Source organism: Dama dama, chromosome 18, assembly GCF_033118175.1.
Source record: "Dama dama isolate Ldn47 chromosome 18, ASM3311817v1, whole genome shotgun sequence".
Classification (NCBI taxonomy): domain Eukaryota; kingdom Metazoa; phylum Chordata; class Mammalia; order Artiodactyla; family Cervidae; genus Dama; species Dama dama.
Genome location: NC_083698.1, coordinates 58,246,596 through 58,262,517, shown reverse-complemented (window position 1 = coordinate 58,262,517; position 15,922 = coordinate 58,246,596). Strand labels below are relative to the sequence as shown.

Genomic DNA, 15,922 nt, shown 5'->3' with positions numbered 1-15,922 from the left:
CCTATAAACTCAGTTAAATGGGGTCTGCTCACGGTTAGGGGCCCAGAAGGGGTCTCCACTACACAAAGTCCTGGACATGTTGAAATCCACTGCTCTGGACATGTCGTGATCCGGGATCAGTCACTACCTCCCTGCCTGTGTTACCCAGGCCCTATTCTCTGCCAGGAGACCCCTGGACAAACAGAGGATGGCATTTGCTACTGGTTCTTCATGGTCTGTAATTTCAGGCTCTTTGTGTGCTGCCCATTCTAAGACCCTGGGCTTCTCTGCCTTCTTGTTGTTCTCACCAGGTGAATGGTGATACACCTGGCCTATTCCTGGACCCAAACCTCGCACACGTGTGGACATCTGGATCAAAGGACATTTATTATATGTCCCTCTTGAGAGCCGTCTTCAAAACACAAATTCATTTATAAGATTTTTAAAAACTTAACAACTGACTAATCAGGAAGGGCTGAAATTCACCCTCACTTGTAAAGAAGGATGTGTTTTACAGGAGGGTCTCTCAACCTTGAAATTTCTGAATTTACAATTTTTTTTTTGTTTTGAGGTTATCATAAATTCATGTTCTAATGACATTTTGAGTCAGGTGATTCTTAGCTGTGAGGGCTGGCCTACAAGGTGTTTATCGACATCCCTGGCCTCTACTTACTAGATACCAGGAGCACCCCCTGCCCCACATATGACAACCAAAACTGTCTCCAGATGAATATCCCCTGGGAGACAAACTTGTCCCTGGTTAAGAGTCACTGCTCTAGGGGCATTCATAAAGGAGACACCAACAGCAAATGTGACCACTCTGGGGATTAGGGCCCAGCCTGATGGCTTTTCCATGACTTCATAGAAGTGCTGGATCCTGGGGCCCAGGCTAAACAGGGAAAAGGGGAAGTCACAGGGGCTGAGAGGCAGACTATCCTGTCCCAGCAAGGTTGAAGAAGTGTGGGTGACTTCTTTTAGCTGGAGGGCTGGGGGGATGGAGGCTGGGCATGTACAGTTTTAGCTGTGGGGCGTGTAGAGTTTTAGCTGTGGAGCAGGTAGTGTGGATGAAGTTGAAACAGAAGAAGGTGTAGGCCGAGGAATAGAAGGTGAGGCTGAGGAGGTGAGGCCCAGGGACTGCTCTGTACCCATGCCCCTTGTTGGGCTTCTGAGTAAAGGGGAAACTCAGAAATCACAAATGGACCCACCTCCCTGGTGATGAGGGTGAGTCCGGCACGGGGTGAGGTTGGGGCTGTGAGAAGGGCAGGGAAGCTGAGCAAAGACCCCACGGAAGGAAGTTTCCCAAAGAGGATCAAGCCAAGCCTTTTCAGCGTAGGTCAGTGCGCTTGCTTGATGGCAAATTATTTCAAGAATGGCCTGGAGAAGCTTCCCTCCCTCACACAGCCCAGAACAGAGCAGGAATTTGGAAGAAGGAGAGAAGAGGTAGGGCCCCTTATCCCTGGGCCTTGTTTCATGTTAGAAAAATCAGGTCTCATGGGAGCCCAGTAAATGCAGCAAGTTTTCTTATGCAGTAGCTATTTGAATAAAATTTATTCAAATTACAGAATAGAAAAAATATTAATATTTCCGTTCAGATGCTGGGAAGTACCACTGTTACTGTTGTGAACATATAGGAAAAACATTAGCAGAGCTTGAGATACTCAAGTATTCATGTTTATATTTCTGTGGGAGACGTTATAATATTGCCTTAGTAATGGCTTCCCAAGTGGCTCGGTGGTAAAGAATCCACCTGCAATACAGGAGATGTGGGTTTAGTCCCTGGGTTGGGAGAAGGAAGTGGTAACCCACTCCAGTATTCTTGCCTGGGAAATCCTATGGACAGAGGAGACTGGCAGTCTACGGTCCACGGGGTTGCGAAGAGTTGGACTCAACTTGGTGACTAAACACCACCACCACCACCCTTAAGATAAAAATGAAAGCCTAGTTGAAATAAAACGTTGTTTTTTTGTGTAGAGAAACATCTCAAGTTAATAAATAGCTGTGTTTAACTCTAGATCATGCTAGCTTGATATGTGCTTGACTCTATTATAAATATAGTACTAAATAAACCGCTAATGCCAGAAAGCAGAATAAATCATTTTCTGTGAGGAACAAAGAGGTGGGAGGGACATAGCATATGGTGTAAAATTGTACAGTCTAAAAATAAAGCTGCCTGATTCTCCTCAAGTAGCTCTTAGGAGCTTTGAATGTCTTTGGTGGAAGGAAAAATAATAAATCCCCAAATGATTCAATGTATTTTGACTTAAAATGTCACTGCACACATTTTTAGAGACAGAAAGTGAATTGGTGGTCTGGGCTGGGGGTGGAATGGGGACTGACTACAAATGGGCTGAAGGAAATTTGGGGAGGATCGAAGTGTTCTAAATCAGTACTGTGGTGATGAGTGCACAGCTGTAGATTTTCTGAAAATCATCGAATTGTACACTTAGTGGATCTTATGGTATATAAATTTTACCTCACTAAAGCTTTCACAGAGTTTTTGCCCTAGGCTTTAGGATGACATGCTATTAGACTTCTCAACTGTTCCCATGTCTCTTTGTTTCACTGGTCTTTTCAGGAAATGCCTGACTTAGAGTGTCACACGAGCTCCCCATACCTCATTTTGTCCTGGAAAAGGAGAGATGGTGGACCTACCCAGAGATAGTTGGGACAAGTAATTGAATTAACAGATGTAAAGCGCTGACCAGCTGCTGGTTCCTAGTCTCCTCATCACCATGACCGTCATCTGCACCATCATTTGTGGCTGTGGTGGTTTTCTCTCTCTCTTTCTCTGGCCGAGGCCTTGCTCTGGTCCAGGCCTCCTGCAGAGCCTCCCACCGGCTCTGCCCCACATCCTGCAGTCAGAGGATGACTTCTGAAAGAAAGATCTAACCTTTCTGAAAATGCTGCCATGGTGGCTCCCCACAGGGCTTTACATAGATTCCACACTCTCCAAGCTAACAGCAAGCCCCGCCACCACACACGCAGTCCCCTCCTGTCTGTCTCCTGACTCATCTCAAGCTCTTTAGCCGTCCCTCAGTCCTTGAGGCTCCTGCCAGTAAGGAATTCTTTCAGTCCCCACCTGGGCTCTTCCTGGAATCATCTTTCCTCCCGTTCTCTTCCTGTCAGTGATAGCCCAGAGCCCCGTGAGGCCCTCTTAATCTTGGGCCCCAACTTTTGGCTCATGGTGGGTACATGAGTAATTATTAAAATTACAATTCCGGAGGATTCGAAATTACTGTAATTAGTCATGTATCCACCGTGAGCCCCACGAAGTAGGGCGTGCCCTGCTCCTTGCCGGTCATATTAATAGCTTCCTGCACAGTGCCTGGCACTTGGTCAACAGCCCTTGAACACCCACCATCTCTCTGGAGTGCTGACTTGCCTTCCTGCTCAATCTCCCCAGGGAAGTAACATGATCCCAGGTGTTCTGTTCCTCTCAGGAAGCCTTAGGTCTAGAACCCTTTCTCTCTTTGTGTCTTTGCTCAAGAGAAAACTCCTTTTTGTCTTCCAGAGGTTTAACTTAAACTGGAAAAGAGATTATAGGCTTGGCATTTTGCCTGATGGTACTTTTCTAAGGGGAAGATTTGTTTTCCATCTGATCTCCTGGGATCTTAAAGCCCTAAATTAGAAATGCCTTCTTTGCATGAAATAAAAGAGCTCACCCATTAACCATCTGTTCACCTGCAAATCAACTTTTTCCTGTGGAGATCCTCTTTATTTTCCCCACATGTGTGTCTTTAAAATATATCTAAGTGAAGCAATGTTCCGGGGTTTTAATCTGAGAGAGTCCGTGGTTTACCTCCCATCCTGCTCATCAGCCTTTCCTTCCCCCACCACTGCTGGGCCAATGGGGGCTGGCTATTCCCTGAACTTGTATTATCTCATCTATTTAATATTTCCATTTTAGCTGTATTTTATAATGTACATACTGTTACATTAGTACTTCTATATGGTTTACAGATATAAAAGCAATATTTAAGTAATATATGAATAGGCCGTATGCTCAAAATTACTGAAAGTGCTGCTAGGATGGTTGAGATAGTGGTGCCTTATTTTAAAATTAAGAACAGAATTATGATTACATAGAAAATTATCTGTATGCAGTAGTTTTCAGGCTTTAAAAATCAGCAGCAGTTTCCTCAAAGGAAATAGTAGGTAAGCTCAAGAATCTAGCCGTAGACTCACAGACGGAAGTGCCGTAGGCTGGGACTGGGGGGTCTCACCCACTTCACTTCCCCAGGCAGTGATGCTCAACCCTCCACTTATTTCCCATGCCTGCTGCCACCAAGATGCCCCCCTGCTGGCTTCAGGAGGCAGGGCATGGCTGTGCTCCTCAGAGCTCCCCACAGATTCTGAGCACAGGGGGTGCTCCCCAGTGTGGGGAGCACAAGAAGCTTCTCCCCAGCCTGGTGAGCATTGGCTCCTCTGGAGACTCTAGGCCAAGCCACCTGAATACTAGCACTGTAGCGCCACGGGGGGACTCCACGGACACTCTGTCCCACCAAAAATACATTTATAGATGCAGGAATCAGGTAGTTGGCAGGGCACAGGAGGCTTAGGACAATTCTGCAACGCTTGGAGGAAGTGCTTCTGGGTCATGCTCCACCTGTGCCTAGGCGTTCCCCCTTTGCTTTGTCACCACCGGGTGTCACATTTCATTGCACCCTTTTCTGTTTGGGGTTGACAGGAGAGGTTGGAGGGCAGCAGCTCTTCTCTCCCTTTTCTCCTTCCTGTCCCAGCCACTTGCTCACTCCCTTTTCTGAGTATGTGCGGGGTTGGAGGAAAAGTGTCCAGAAAGGTTGCAGGGTCTCCCCTTCTATCCCATTCCAAAAACCAGGGCTATAGTGCCCTTCTCCGGCACAGCTGTTGGGATATTGGGGATTCTGTGACTCTATCTATAGCTGTAGCTTGTCCCAGACCAGGGCAGTGGGCAGGAGAAAGCTTAGTAGACATGCTCAGGGCACACACAGTGTGGCTTTGTGGCAGCCCCACGAAGTTTGGGCATATGGCTACAGAACACTGGCTCTGAATTTCAGGAGCCTGCATGCATCTGTCTGGATATCTCACTAGTGCCAGCTCAACCTCAGATCCCAACTTAAAATCCCTTCCTCTGGGAAGCCGGCCCCACCCTGGGCAGATCAGTCTCCTTCCCGGCTCTGTACCTGTTGGGACAGTGGGCACCAGTCATAAGTCAGTTCTCCTCTGACTCTCTCTTTTGCTCTACAAGCCCCGTACCCTCAGCCCCATTATTGTGTACTGGCCTCATGTAGCACCATCCCCCTTACTGGTCTCCCTGCCTTCCATCTCCTCGTATCTTTCTAGCTCCAGAGTGACCTGGATTGTTAAGGCCTGCCTGCCATTCCTGTCATTGCACACCTCCATTGCCTTCAGCAATGGAGTTTCCTAAAGTCAGGTTGGATAATCTTCAGAATTTACTCAGAGCAATTTTTTGGTGTGGATTCCAGAGCCCACCTAATACCTATGAGATCTGACCTCCTTGGGTGATTCCCTGGGAAATGGGCATTTGACAAGCTCTCCGGTGATGCTGGTGCAGGCAGCTGAGGACCACTGAATAGGGTCCACCAGGTGGTCAGCAGTTACCTGTCCACATGCCTTCTTCATTTTGTGACCCTACTTCACCCTCTACATTCCATGGCCACATTCTGCTGCCCTAATTTCCTTCCTCACCTGGAAATCTTTAGTCAGTGCCACACAAGTAGGTCAGGTAGCCTCTCCTCACTGAAGCTCTCTACTTGTGTGAAATTGAACTACCCATCCTAGGGTTGACTTTTTGTAGGTTTCTTGAGATGAGAGATCATGGAGCTTCCCTAGCAGCCCAGTGGTTAAGATGCGGCACTTCCACTGCAGAGGCCATGGGTTCAATCCCTGGTCGGGGAACTAAGATCCCACATGCCACATGGCACAGCCAAAAAAAAAAAGATGAGCAATCATATCTTTCCACTTCTGACATCTCACACAACCTGACATGGAAGGAATAAAAAAGAAATTTTGAGTTGAATTTGCTAGTTGAGGGTGGCCAGGGTAAGAAGCACTTTGAGTCTGGCCTGAAGGATCTCATGGATCCTTCATGCTCCTAGCCTGCAGCCACCTTTCCTCATTTCAGAGGGAAATGTGGGTATATGTGGAAATACATTGGTGTAGGAGATAAATAAATGTAACAGCAGAGTTGGGAAACACCTGAAGTTTCTCTTGGTGCCCACTTGATCTCAGTACCACAGATCAGCAGGGAAGTGGGGCTCAATTTGCATAGATTTGTTAGGAGTCTTTATTGCTGTATCTTCTATGATATATCCCAGTTTTTTCTTTCTTCAGCTCCTCATTTGTCAGTGTTAATGAGGAGAGGGAGGAGAAGGCACAAGACAGTCTTGCCACACAAAATTCTTTCTCTATCATTGCCAGCAAAAAAAAAAAAAAGATTCTAAGACTTTTGCTACCCCAGTTTCCATCTCTTGTGTTTCTCATCATTGACTAAAGCCATTGTGAAAAGCAAAGGAGAAAAGGAAAGATATAAGTATCTGAATGCAGAGTTCCAAAGAATAGCAAGGAGAGATGAGAAAGCCTTCCTCAGTGATCAATACAAAGAAATAGGGGGAAAACAGTAGAATGGGAAAGACTAGAGATCTCTTCAAGAAAATTAGAGATACCAAGGGAACATTTCATGCAAAGATGGGCTCAATGAAGGACAGAAATGGTATGGACCTAACAGAAGCAGAAGATATTAAGAAAAGGTGGCAAGAATACACAGAAGAACTGTATAAGAAAGATCTTCACGACCCAGATAATCATGATGGTGTGATCACTCACTTAGAACCAGACATCCTGGAATGTGAAGTCAAGTGGGCCTTAGGAAGCATCACTATGAACAAAGCTAGTGGAGGTGATGGAATTCCAGTTGAGCTATTTCAAATCCTAAAAGATGATGCTGTGAAAGTACTATACTCAATATGCCAGCAAATTTGGAAAACTCAGCAGTGGCCACAGGACTGGAAAAGTTCAGTTTTCATTCCAATCCCAAAGAAAGGCAATCCCACAGAATGTTCAAACTACTGTACAATTGCACTCATCTCACATGCTAGTAAAGTAATGCTCAAAATTCTCCAAGCCAGGCTTCAGCAATACGTGAACCATGAACTTCCAGATGTTCAAGCTGGATTTAGAAAAGGCAGAGGAACCGGAGAGCAAATTGCCAACGTCCGCTGGATCATCGAAAAAGCGAGAGAGTTCCAGAAAAGCATCTATTTCTGCTTTATTGACTAAGCCAAAGCCTTTGACTATGTGGATCACAATAAACTGGAAAATTCTGAAAGAGATGGGAATACCAGACCACCTGACCTGCCTCTTGAGAAACCTGTATGCAGGTCAGGAAGCAACTGGACATGGAACAACAGACTGGTTCCAAATAGGAAAAGGAGTACGTCAAGGCTGTATATTGTCACCCTGCTTATTTAACTTATATGGAGAGTACATCATGAGAAACACTGGGCTGGAAGAAGAACAAGCTGGAATCAAGATTGCTGGGAGAAATATCAATAACCTCAGATATGCAGATGACACCACCCTTATGGCAGAAAGGGAAGAAGAACTAAAGAGCCTCTTGATGAAAGTGAAAGAGGAGAGTGAAAAAGTTGGCTTAAAGCTCAACATTCAGAAAACTAAGATCATGGCATCCGATCCCATCACTTCATGGCAAATAGATGGGGAAACAGTGGAAACAGTGGCTGACTTTATTTTTCGGGGCTCCAAGATCACTGCAGATGGTGATTGCAGCTATGAAATTAAAAGACGCTTACTCCTTGAAAGTTATGATCAACCTAGACAGCATATTAAAAAGCAGAGACATTACTTTGTTAACAAAGGTCCATCTAGTCAAGGCTATGGTTTTTCCAGTAGTCATGTATAGATGTGAGAGTTGGACTCTAAAGAAAGCTGAGCACCGAAGAATTGATGCTTTTGAACTGTGGTGTTGGAGAAGACTCTTGAGAGTCCCTTGGACTGCAAGGAGATCCAACCAGTCCATCCTAAAGGAGGTCAGTCCTGGGTGTTCATTGGAAGGACTGATGTTGAATCTGAAACTCCAGTACTTTGGCCACCTGATGCGAAGAGCTGACTCATTTGAAAAGACCCTGATGCTGGGAAAGTTTGAGGGCAGGAGGAGAAGGGGACAACAGAGAATGAGATGGTTGGATGGCACTGCCGACTCAATGGACATGAGTCTGGGTGAACTCCGGGAGTTGGTGATGGACAGGGAGGCCTGATGTGCTGTGGTTCATTGGGTCACAAAGAGTCAGACACGACTGAGTGACTGAACTGAACTGATCGACAAAAATAAACAAACATAATTTATAAAATAGTAGCCTGGAGGGAATGGGAATTAAAATCTCTGATATGCTTCTGGAATTTATCTTACAAACAAACCTGCGCGCAGAGAGTGAAGTCCGGATAAGGTTGCATGTTGTCTGTGACATGCAACACACAGGGCCTGGAAACAGCCCGTGTGTCTACTGCAGTACATGGGGGCCAGCCACGCAGGGGGACACTCTGCAACTGTAACAGAGGGGAGAGAGGGCCCACGTGGAAAGATCTCCCTTCTATATCGTCAGGGGAAGGAGTAAGGTAGAGAATAGCATATATATTTGTGTGTAAGAAAGGGAGAGAAAATAAGGCTGGGTATTCATGTTTACTTGTAAATGCATTAAGAGAAGTTGAAAGTCAAAGTCTCTCAGTTATGTCCTATTCTTTGCAACTCCATGGAATTCTATAGGCCAGAATACTGGAGTGGGTAGCCTTTCCCTTTTCTTCAGGGGATCTTTCCAACCCAGGGATCAAACCCAGGTCACCTGCATTGCAGGTGGATTCTTTACCAGTTGAGCCACAAGGGAAGCCCAAGAATACTGTAGTGGGTAGCCTATTCTTTCTCCAGTGGATCTTCCCAACCCAGGAATCAAATTGGGGCCTCCTGTATTGCACATGGATTCCTTACCAACTGAGCTGTCAGGGTAGCCCCAAGAGAAGTTGGATGAACACCAAAAATCCAATAAAATGATCATCTATGGTGGGCGATGCCTGGGGGACAGGGGATGGGAGCCAGATTTCTCAGTGTGTCTGTCCATAGCATTTTGACTTTTTGAACTGTGTGCATCACCTTTCAAAATTATATAGAAATGAAATAGCTGTAATATTTAAAATAGGTTATATAAATGAACTGATTAGTCTTTTGTAATTACATTTGTCTCCTTGTATCCATGGGTTCCACATCCATGGATTCAACCAACTTTGGATCAAAAATCTTTGAGAGGAAAATTCCAAAAATATAAAATTTGAATATACTGGGTGCCAGCAGCTATTTACATAGCATTTGCATTCTATTAGGTGTTATAAATTATTATAATCTAGAGATGACTTTATAAAGGAGGATATGCTTAGGTAATATGCATAGTATTCCATGCTAATTTATATAAGGAACTTGAGCACCCCTGAATTATGATAGCTAAGGGCATCCTGAAACCAATCGCCCCCCCATGGGTACCTAGAGATGACTGTAAAACCAAACTGGTTTCAGCAGCTTTTACCCTAAGTTCCCACCAAGCTTTCAGGGCAGGATTAGAACTCCTGCACCTCCAACCTGGGGCTCCTTCTGTGCCATTGTACAACAGAAGCAAATAGGCGCCTGTCCTTCAGCAGTTGGTTGCTGGACCAGCTCACAGGGGCAGGCCCTAAAACAGGCCCTTGAAGTTAAACCCAGCGTCTTGTACCTGTCCACCCTTTTAAAGGTTCACTTCATGTCTCTAGATGCTCTTTTGGGTGTCCACACCCAGTTAGTCTCTACTCTTTATGTCATGTTGATCTTTCACCTCTTGCCTCTTCCTTCCTCAGTGGACCGTTTAGGTTACCATAGCAACCCTAAAGCTCCTTTGGGGGTGAGTCAGGGCTTCCAGGTGGATGGAGCCAGGCAGTCCTCAGAGATGAGGCCCTGAAGGGTGGTAGTCCCTGTTTCTAAGCCCCGCTCCTGAGCCAGCTCACATGCCAGCTGACCGTGGGCTGTTCTGAGTATCTTAGGATGTGCAGATGGTTTGCACATTTCATCTTGTTCTCCACGGGCGCCAAAACCTGGCGTGCTTGGCGCAAGTTTTGTACTTGGCAAACACACAGTCTAGCTGTGGTCCTGGGAGAGGAAGAAGGTAACAGAGACGCAGTAAGTCTGAGTGTGGTCTCTTTGTGATAAAATCCAGTCACATCTCCTTAGTAGGCCCACCTGACCGAGAGCTCCACAGAATCACCACTTTGCTATTGTGCGGTCCGGTGGTACAGGCGGCTCAGGTCACAGGAAGCTGTCACTGTGGGGATGTTGTCAGGACATCACCAGTCAGTGCTACGACTTCACACCTGATCAAAGAACAGCTTTGCTCAGAATAGCTTATGTTTTTGTTTGTTTTCCTCAAACTATGTGACTTTTTCTGCAATGGCCTACCTTTCTGCTTTGGCTGCTCATAACACAGATTGGTATTCCAGTGTTGATAGTTGTGTAAGTCTCATGTCCTGGATGGTCTTTCCCTCTGGGCTCCTCTCCCCATTCTAGCCAGATTTTTCCTTGTTTTGTAAATTTATTAATTTTAATAATTATAATTATTTTATGTTTATTATAATTTATATTACATAAATATATAATATAATTTATTATCATTATTATATAATTTAATAATTATAAATATTATAATTTCTTGCATATTCTCATAAGCCAACGTATATTCCATATGAAATGAGGTCAGATATAAGCACAGAAGCAAATTTTGTGTCTTAGGCTCTGTACCTGACCCAATTTAGTCTTTAAATTTTTCTTTAGGACACCAGTGGCAAGCTTTTTCTGCGAAGTGTCAGGTAGTAGATACTTGAGCCAGTTACTCCCATTTTCTGCTGTGTCATGAGAGCAACCACAGGTAAATGAATGTGGTGATGGTCCAGTAAAGATTTATGGAGAGTAACATTTGAAATCCGTTTAACTTTCTGATGTTATAAAATATTAATCATTTTGATATGTTTTAACAATTAAAGTCAAATCTGTTCTGAGTTTATTGGCAGTACAGAAATGTTTTTCAGGCTGGGTGTGGCACCTGGGCTTGCAGTTGGCTGATGCTTGTCCCAAACCACTGCTGTGTTTTGGTCACTTCTAAGAAAGGGAAGGGGTTAAGTACACTCAGCAGCCCCCAGACCATGTTTAACCCAGAATCCATCTTAGGTGAGAGACAGTAGCAGAGTCAAGAGTCAAGTGTACCCTGGAAATATCAAACCTGGGACTGTGTGAGGACAGGAAAAAGCTCTGGAACCATAACCCTTTGGATCTTCCTTCCATTGAAGATTTTCAATCCCTTCAGTTTGAGGCATGAATGATTCTATATGAAGTTCTCTCTCATAATCAGGCAGCTTTTAAAAATAGTAGTTTTGTAAAATGAGTTACTAAGACTTTCACAACATATGTATAAGATATAGAGAATAAGTGATTCCAGGAAAACTCATATGCCTACCATTCAACTTAAGAAAGAGAACACTGTTATTTTGAAGTTTCCTTTGTGCCCTACCCACACAGAAATCACTACTTGCTAGAAATATCATCATTGTTCATCATTTCTTTGCTTTTCTGGAGAGTTTTAACACACATGTTTGTATCCCTAAACAGACACATAGTTGAGCTTCATGTAAGTGGAGTAACAGGCCGTGTGTTTCTCTGCACCTCTTTTTGTTTACTCAGTCTCATGCTCCCATCATCCGGGCAGAAATGCATACCTGTGGTCTATCCATTCCACCACTGTACATTCCACTGTGTGGGTGGTGGGTACCACAACTGACTTATCCGTTCTACCACTGATGGACATTCAGGTTGTTTCCAGCTTTGGGTTATCGCAGCAGTACCGCTGCTGCATCTCTTGGTGCGTGTGACCGAGAATTTCTCTCAGGAATAGGCTAGAGGAAGAGTGGCCAGCTTTTGCTGTCTGATTGAAGAATTATTTCTTTGATCACACCATCACCAAGCAGCCCTGTGCCGGACATGATGTACCAATGGCAAGAGTGTGGATCCCCAGATCCCTTGCCCTAACTCCCATGGGCTGTGGGCCATCACACTGCTACCCTAGAAAGGTGCTGCTATCTCCAGCTGGTGAAGGTCACAGGTCGGATACCAGCGTCATGAGTTGGGGATGGCTCCTGTAGGGAAATAAAATCGTGCCTTTGTGACTGCTCATAGCTCCTAAGCAGTCTTGATGTTTCACTTTGTGCCCTTTGTATTGATGGCAGTGTGTTTGTTTGGTGTGTCATTAAGTTTTGCAGGGATCCTGTATTCTATATCAAGTTTCTTTTAAGCTCCATAGACAACCTTTATCTTGGCACAGACGTGTATAACATAAATTAGAATATTCCTTTACCAACTGGAACAAGTATAACTGACTGTTACAGACACTTGAAGTGCATTTACCTTCACTTTTTCCTTTGAGGGATGTATTTATGTTGCATGGTAGGTTGGTTCCTTCCTGGTGGATGCAGAAAACCAGCAGCATGGAATCCTATCTCTGCATACCCCAGGGACCCAGAGGCCAAGCGACCGAGACTTTTTAGCACCTGGACCTCACTCCAGCACCTCGCAGGGCCCTCCCCTTCTCCACCGCTTTCCTTCTTTCTGTCTTTTGCCCTCCTGTTCCTCAAAAGTCTAGTCTCTTATTTCCTTTGGGTTCACAGTGAAGGTTGATAACAGCCATTGGGGAAAGTGCTTTGTGGCATGTTGGCTCTCTGACCCCCAGAAAGTGTATCCCAGGTGGGATCAGTCTGAAATTCCAAGTGTGATTCCCAGGAGGAGAACCAGTGCCTTCTTACCTCTGGCACCAACTCTAGACCTTCAGCTGGAATCTGCTGGGTTCCATAGAGGGTTCTGAAGCCGTATTTAGCAATAACAAGGACTTCCCTGGTGGTCCAGTGGTTAAGACTCCATGCTTCCAGTGCAGGGGGTATGGGTTTCATTCCTGGTCGGGAAAGTTCTACATACCATGCTGGGGGGAACAAAAAGACAACAAAGGTGCATTACCACATCCTCCTATTGAATTTTGAAATAGCAGCAGTCTACTGGAAGGACTTAATAATTATCTGTTTTCCCCTTTATGACTAAATTAAGATGTCTGCATTGATCTGAGGGAAGTAAAATGATTCAAGGTGAGCAATTAAAAATAGCTAAAGATAAAATAAAAATATAGAAAAAAATTGAAGATGTTCAATTAAAAAAAATCCAGATAAATGTACAAATAAGGATGAATGAGTACGTACTTGTGTGGGTGAAAGTATAGGCAAGGTCATTGTCATGGCTGGAGTAAATGCCAAATTTGGACTGGTTAAAATTTAGTACACTAACCATTCTTTCAGTAGTCTTAGGAACTATTATTGGCAGTGTTAAATACTGAACATTTTAGCTGCAATGTGTATTTCTATAACACAGCTAGCTCATATGCTATTATGATTATATATATGGGAATGATGTCAGTATAATGTGGAAGTCAGTTGTTCCCAGAGTATTAATATTTTGCAGCAGTGCACAAATCCAGAAGAACTCTGCAAGGTGATGAAGAACACAGAACCCATTCCCCTTGTTCTTGGTTCGTTTTGGCTGCGTGTTCTGATTTTGCATGGCTCTGTCTGAGCCGTCTGCATTTTGCTCTTGTCATTACAACTCAGCAGCCTCAATTCCTCTGTGCCTCCTCTTCAGTCAAGCCACCTTTACCATTAAGAATTTTAAGTGGATTTTCCTTTTTTAAAAAAATTTTTTAAATTGTGGTAAAATATACATAACATAAAATTTACCACTTTAATCATTTTTAAGTATATTGGCATTAAGAACATTCACGTCGTTGTCCAGCTGTCACCACCATGCCTCTCTAGAAGCTTTTTGTCTGCCCAGATTGAAACTACAAACTCATCAAACACTAACTCCTCATTCCCTTTTCTCCCCAGCTCCTGGCAACAACTGTGATCCTTTCTGTCTCTGTGAATCTGACTCCTCTTAAGTACCTCATATAAGTGGAATTATACAGTACCTGTCCGTTTGTGGCCGGCTTGTTTGACTTAACATCATGTCCTTAAGGTTCATTTGTGCTGTAGCAAATGTCCAATTTCCTTTCTTTTTGTGACTGAGTAATATTTCTCTCTATGTATATACCACATTTTGTTTATCCATTAATCTATCTATAGACACTTGGGTCATTTCCACCTTTTGGCTACTATATGAATAATGCCTCTAGGAACATGGATGTACAAATATCTATCTGCTAGTCCCAGGTCTCTACTTATTCATAATTTTACTTGTTTCTAACTGTGCTGCTAATTTTTCACTTGTAATTGTTACTTGCTTTGTTAATTTTCTGGGTACAAATTTGCATCAGTCTTGAACAGTCTGTATCTTTTTATTTTTGTCAGCCCTGTTATTTTTACTACAGGATTTTTAGAACATGTATTTTTTTTTTTTTTCTGATAGTCAATATAGCAAAAAAAAAAAAAAATAGGGCTTCCCAGGTGACTCTGGTAAAGAATCCACCTGCCAATGCAGGAGACACAAGAGACATGGGTTCAATCCCTGGGTCAGAAAGATCCCCTTGAGAAGGAAACTGCAACCCACTCCAGTATTCTTGCTTGGGAAATCCCATGGACAGAGGAGCCTGGTAGGCTATAGTCCATGGGGTCACAAAAAGTCAGACATGAGTTAGCAACTAAGTATACACGCACATAAGAAAAATTATTGTATTTGAGGATGAGGCTAGAAATGAGTAAGAGGCGGCACTTCCTGTTCTCCCCGCCATCTGTCAGTTATAATGATGGCATTTTATCAGTCTTCTCATGTGTCTGACATCTGCCGCACTGTGCTGGTGTCAGTCTGGATGGTGTGGTAATGGCTTTTGATTCCCACCACACTCTGTTGAGAGGTAGGATGCCACAACAAGCAGCTTTTTTACTGCAACTGAGACAGGCTGGGTGACTGTCATCCAGGATGGCCCTATGATCCCATGGGCTGTGTATCAGTTTGTTGTTCAGTCACTCAATTGTATCCAACTCTTTGCGACCCCATGACCTGCAGCATGCCAGGCTTCCCTATCCTTCAGCATCTCCCAGAGCTTGTCAAATTCATGTCTATCCAGTCAGTGATGCCATCCAACCATCTCATCCTCTGTCATCCCCTTCTCCTCCTGCCTTCAATCTTTCCCAGCATCAGGGTCGTTTCCAGTGAGTTGGCTCTTCTCATCAGGTGGCCAAAGTATTGGAGCTTCAACATCAGTCCTTACCGTGAATATTAAGGATTGATTTCTTTTAGGATTTACTGCCTTGATCTCCTTGCAGATCAATAATCAGCTTCAATTAAAAAAAAACAAAAAGCAAAATTTCCATCAGGACCTTGCCTTTGCTCAGATGAGTTCTCCAGTCAATAGTTGAAAGTTAATTCTGCATCTCTTTCTTTGTGTCCTGGTTCCTAGTCATCTGCTGAAATAAGTAGTTTGCATTTGAAAACCTGAGCTCTGAAATGTGTAGATGGATGGCTATTTATAGACATTTATTTTTAAATGTGTTGAAAAACGAGTAGATGAATGCTTATGAGGCCCATTAGTTAGTTCTGATGTTTTACTATGAAAATGCCAAAGGTTATCAAGGATTTAAGTAATTTCATACTTAGAAATGCTTCACAGCAACTCATTATCCGATATTGACTTCCACATTATAGAAGTATGTGTTTAAGGCATGACAAATTGAGCATCATGAAGTGGATTTGATTTGGCAGATGTCGGGCATCTTGAATAGTCTGATGTAAGTGACCAGTGCCATTGAGACATTCCTGCCCTTCACTCCGCTGCAGCAGTGGTGGGTTTCTGACCATTCCCATCACCCAGCGCCAGCATGTGAGGTT

The 15,922-nt window shown here is 44.0% G+C and overlaps 1 protein-coding gene and 1 long non-coding RNA gene across 6 annotated transcripts in view; one reads left to right on the top strand and one right to left on the bottom strand.

The window, feature by feature from the left end:
- EEPD1 (endonuclease/exonuclease/phosphatase family domain containing 1) overlaps positions 1-15,922 on the top strand; it is a 125,237-nt gene that overhangs the window by 25,394 nt on the left and 83,921 nt on the right. The window lies entirely within an intron of this gene.
- LOC133072814 (uncharacterized) lies at positions 11,146-14,387 on the bottom strand. The gene is made up of 3 exons (XR_009696814.1): positions 14,067-14,387; positions 12,859-13,031; positions 11,146-12,195 (listed from the first exon to the last, which is right to left on the bottom strand). It is a non-coding gene; the product is annotated as an uncharacterized LOC133072814 (long non-coding RNA).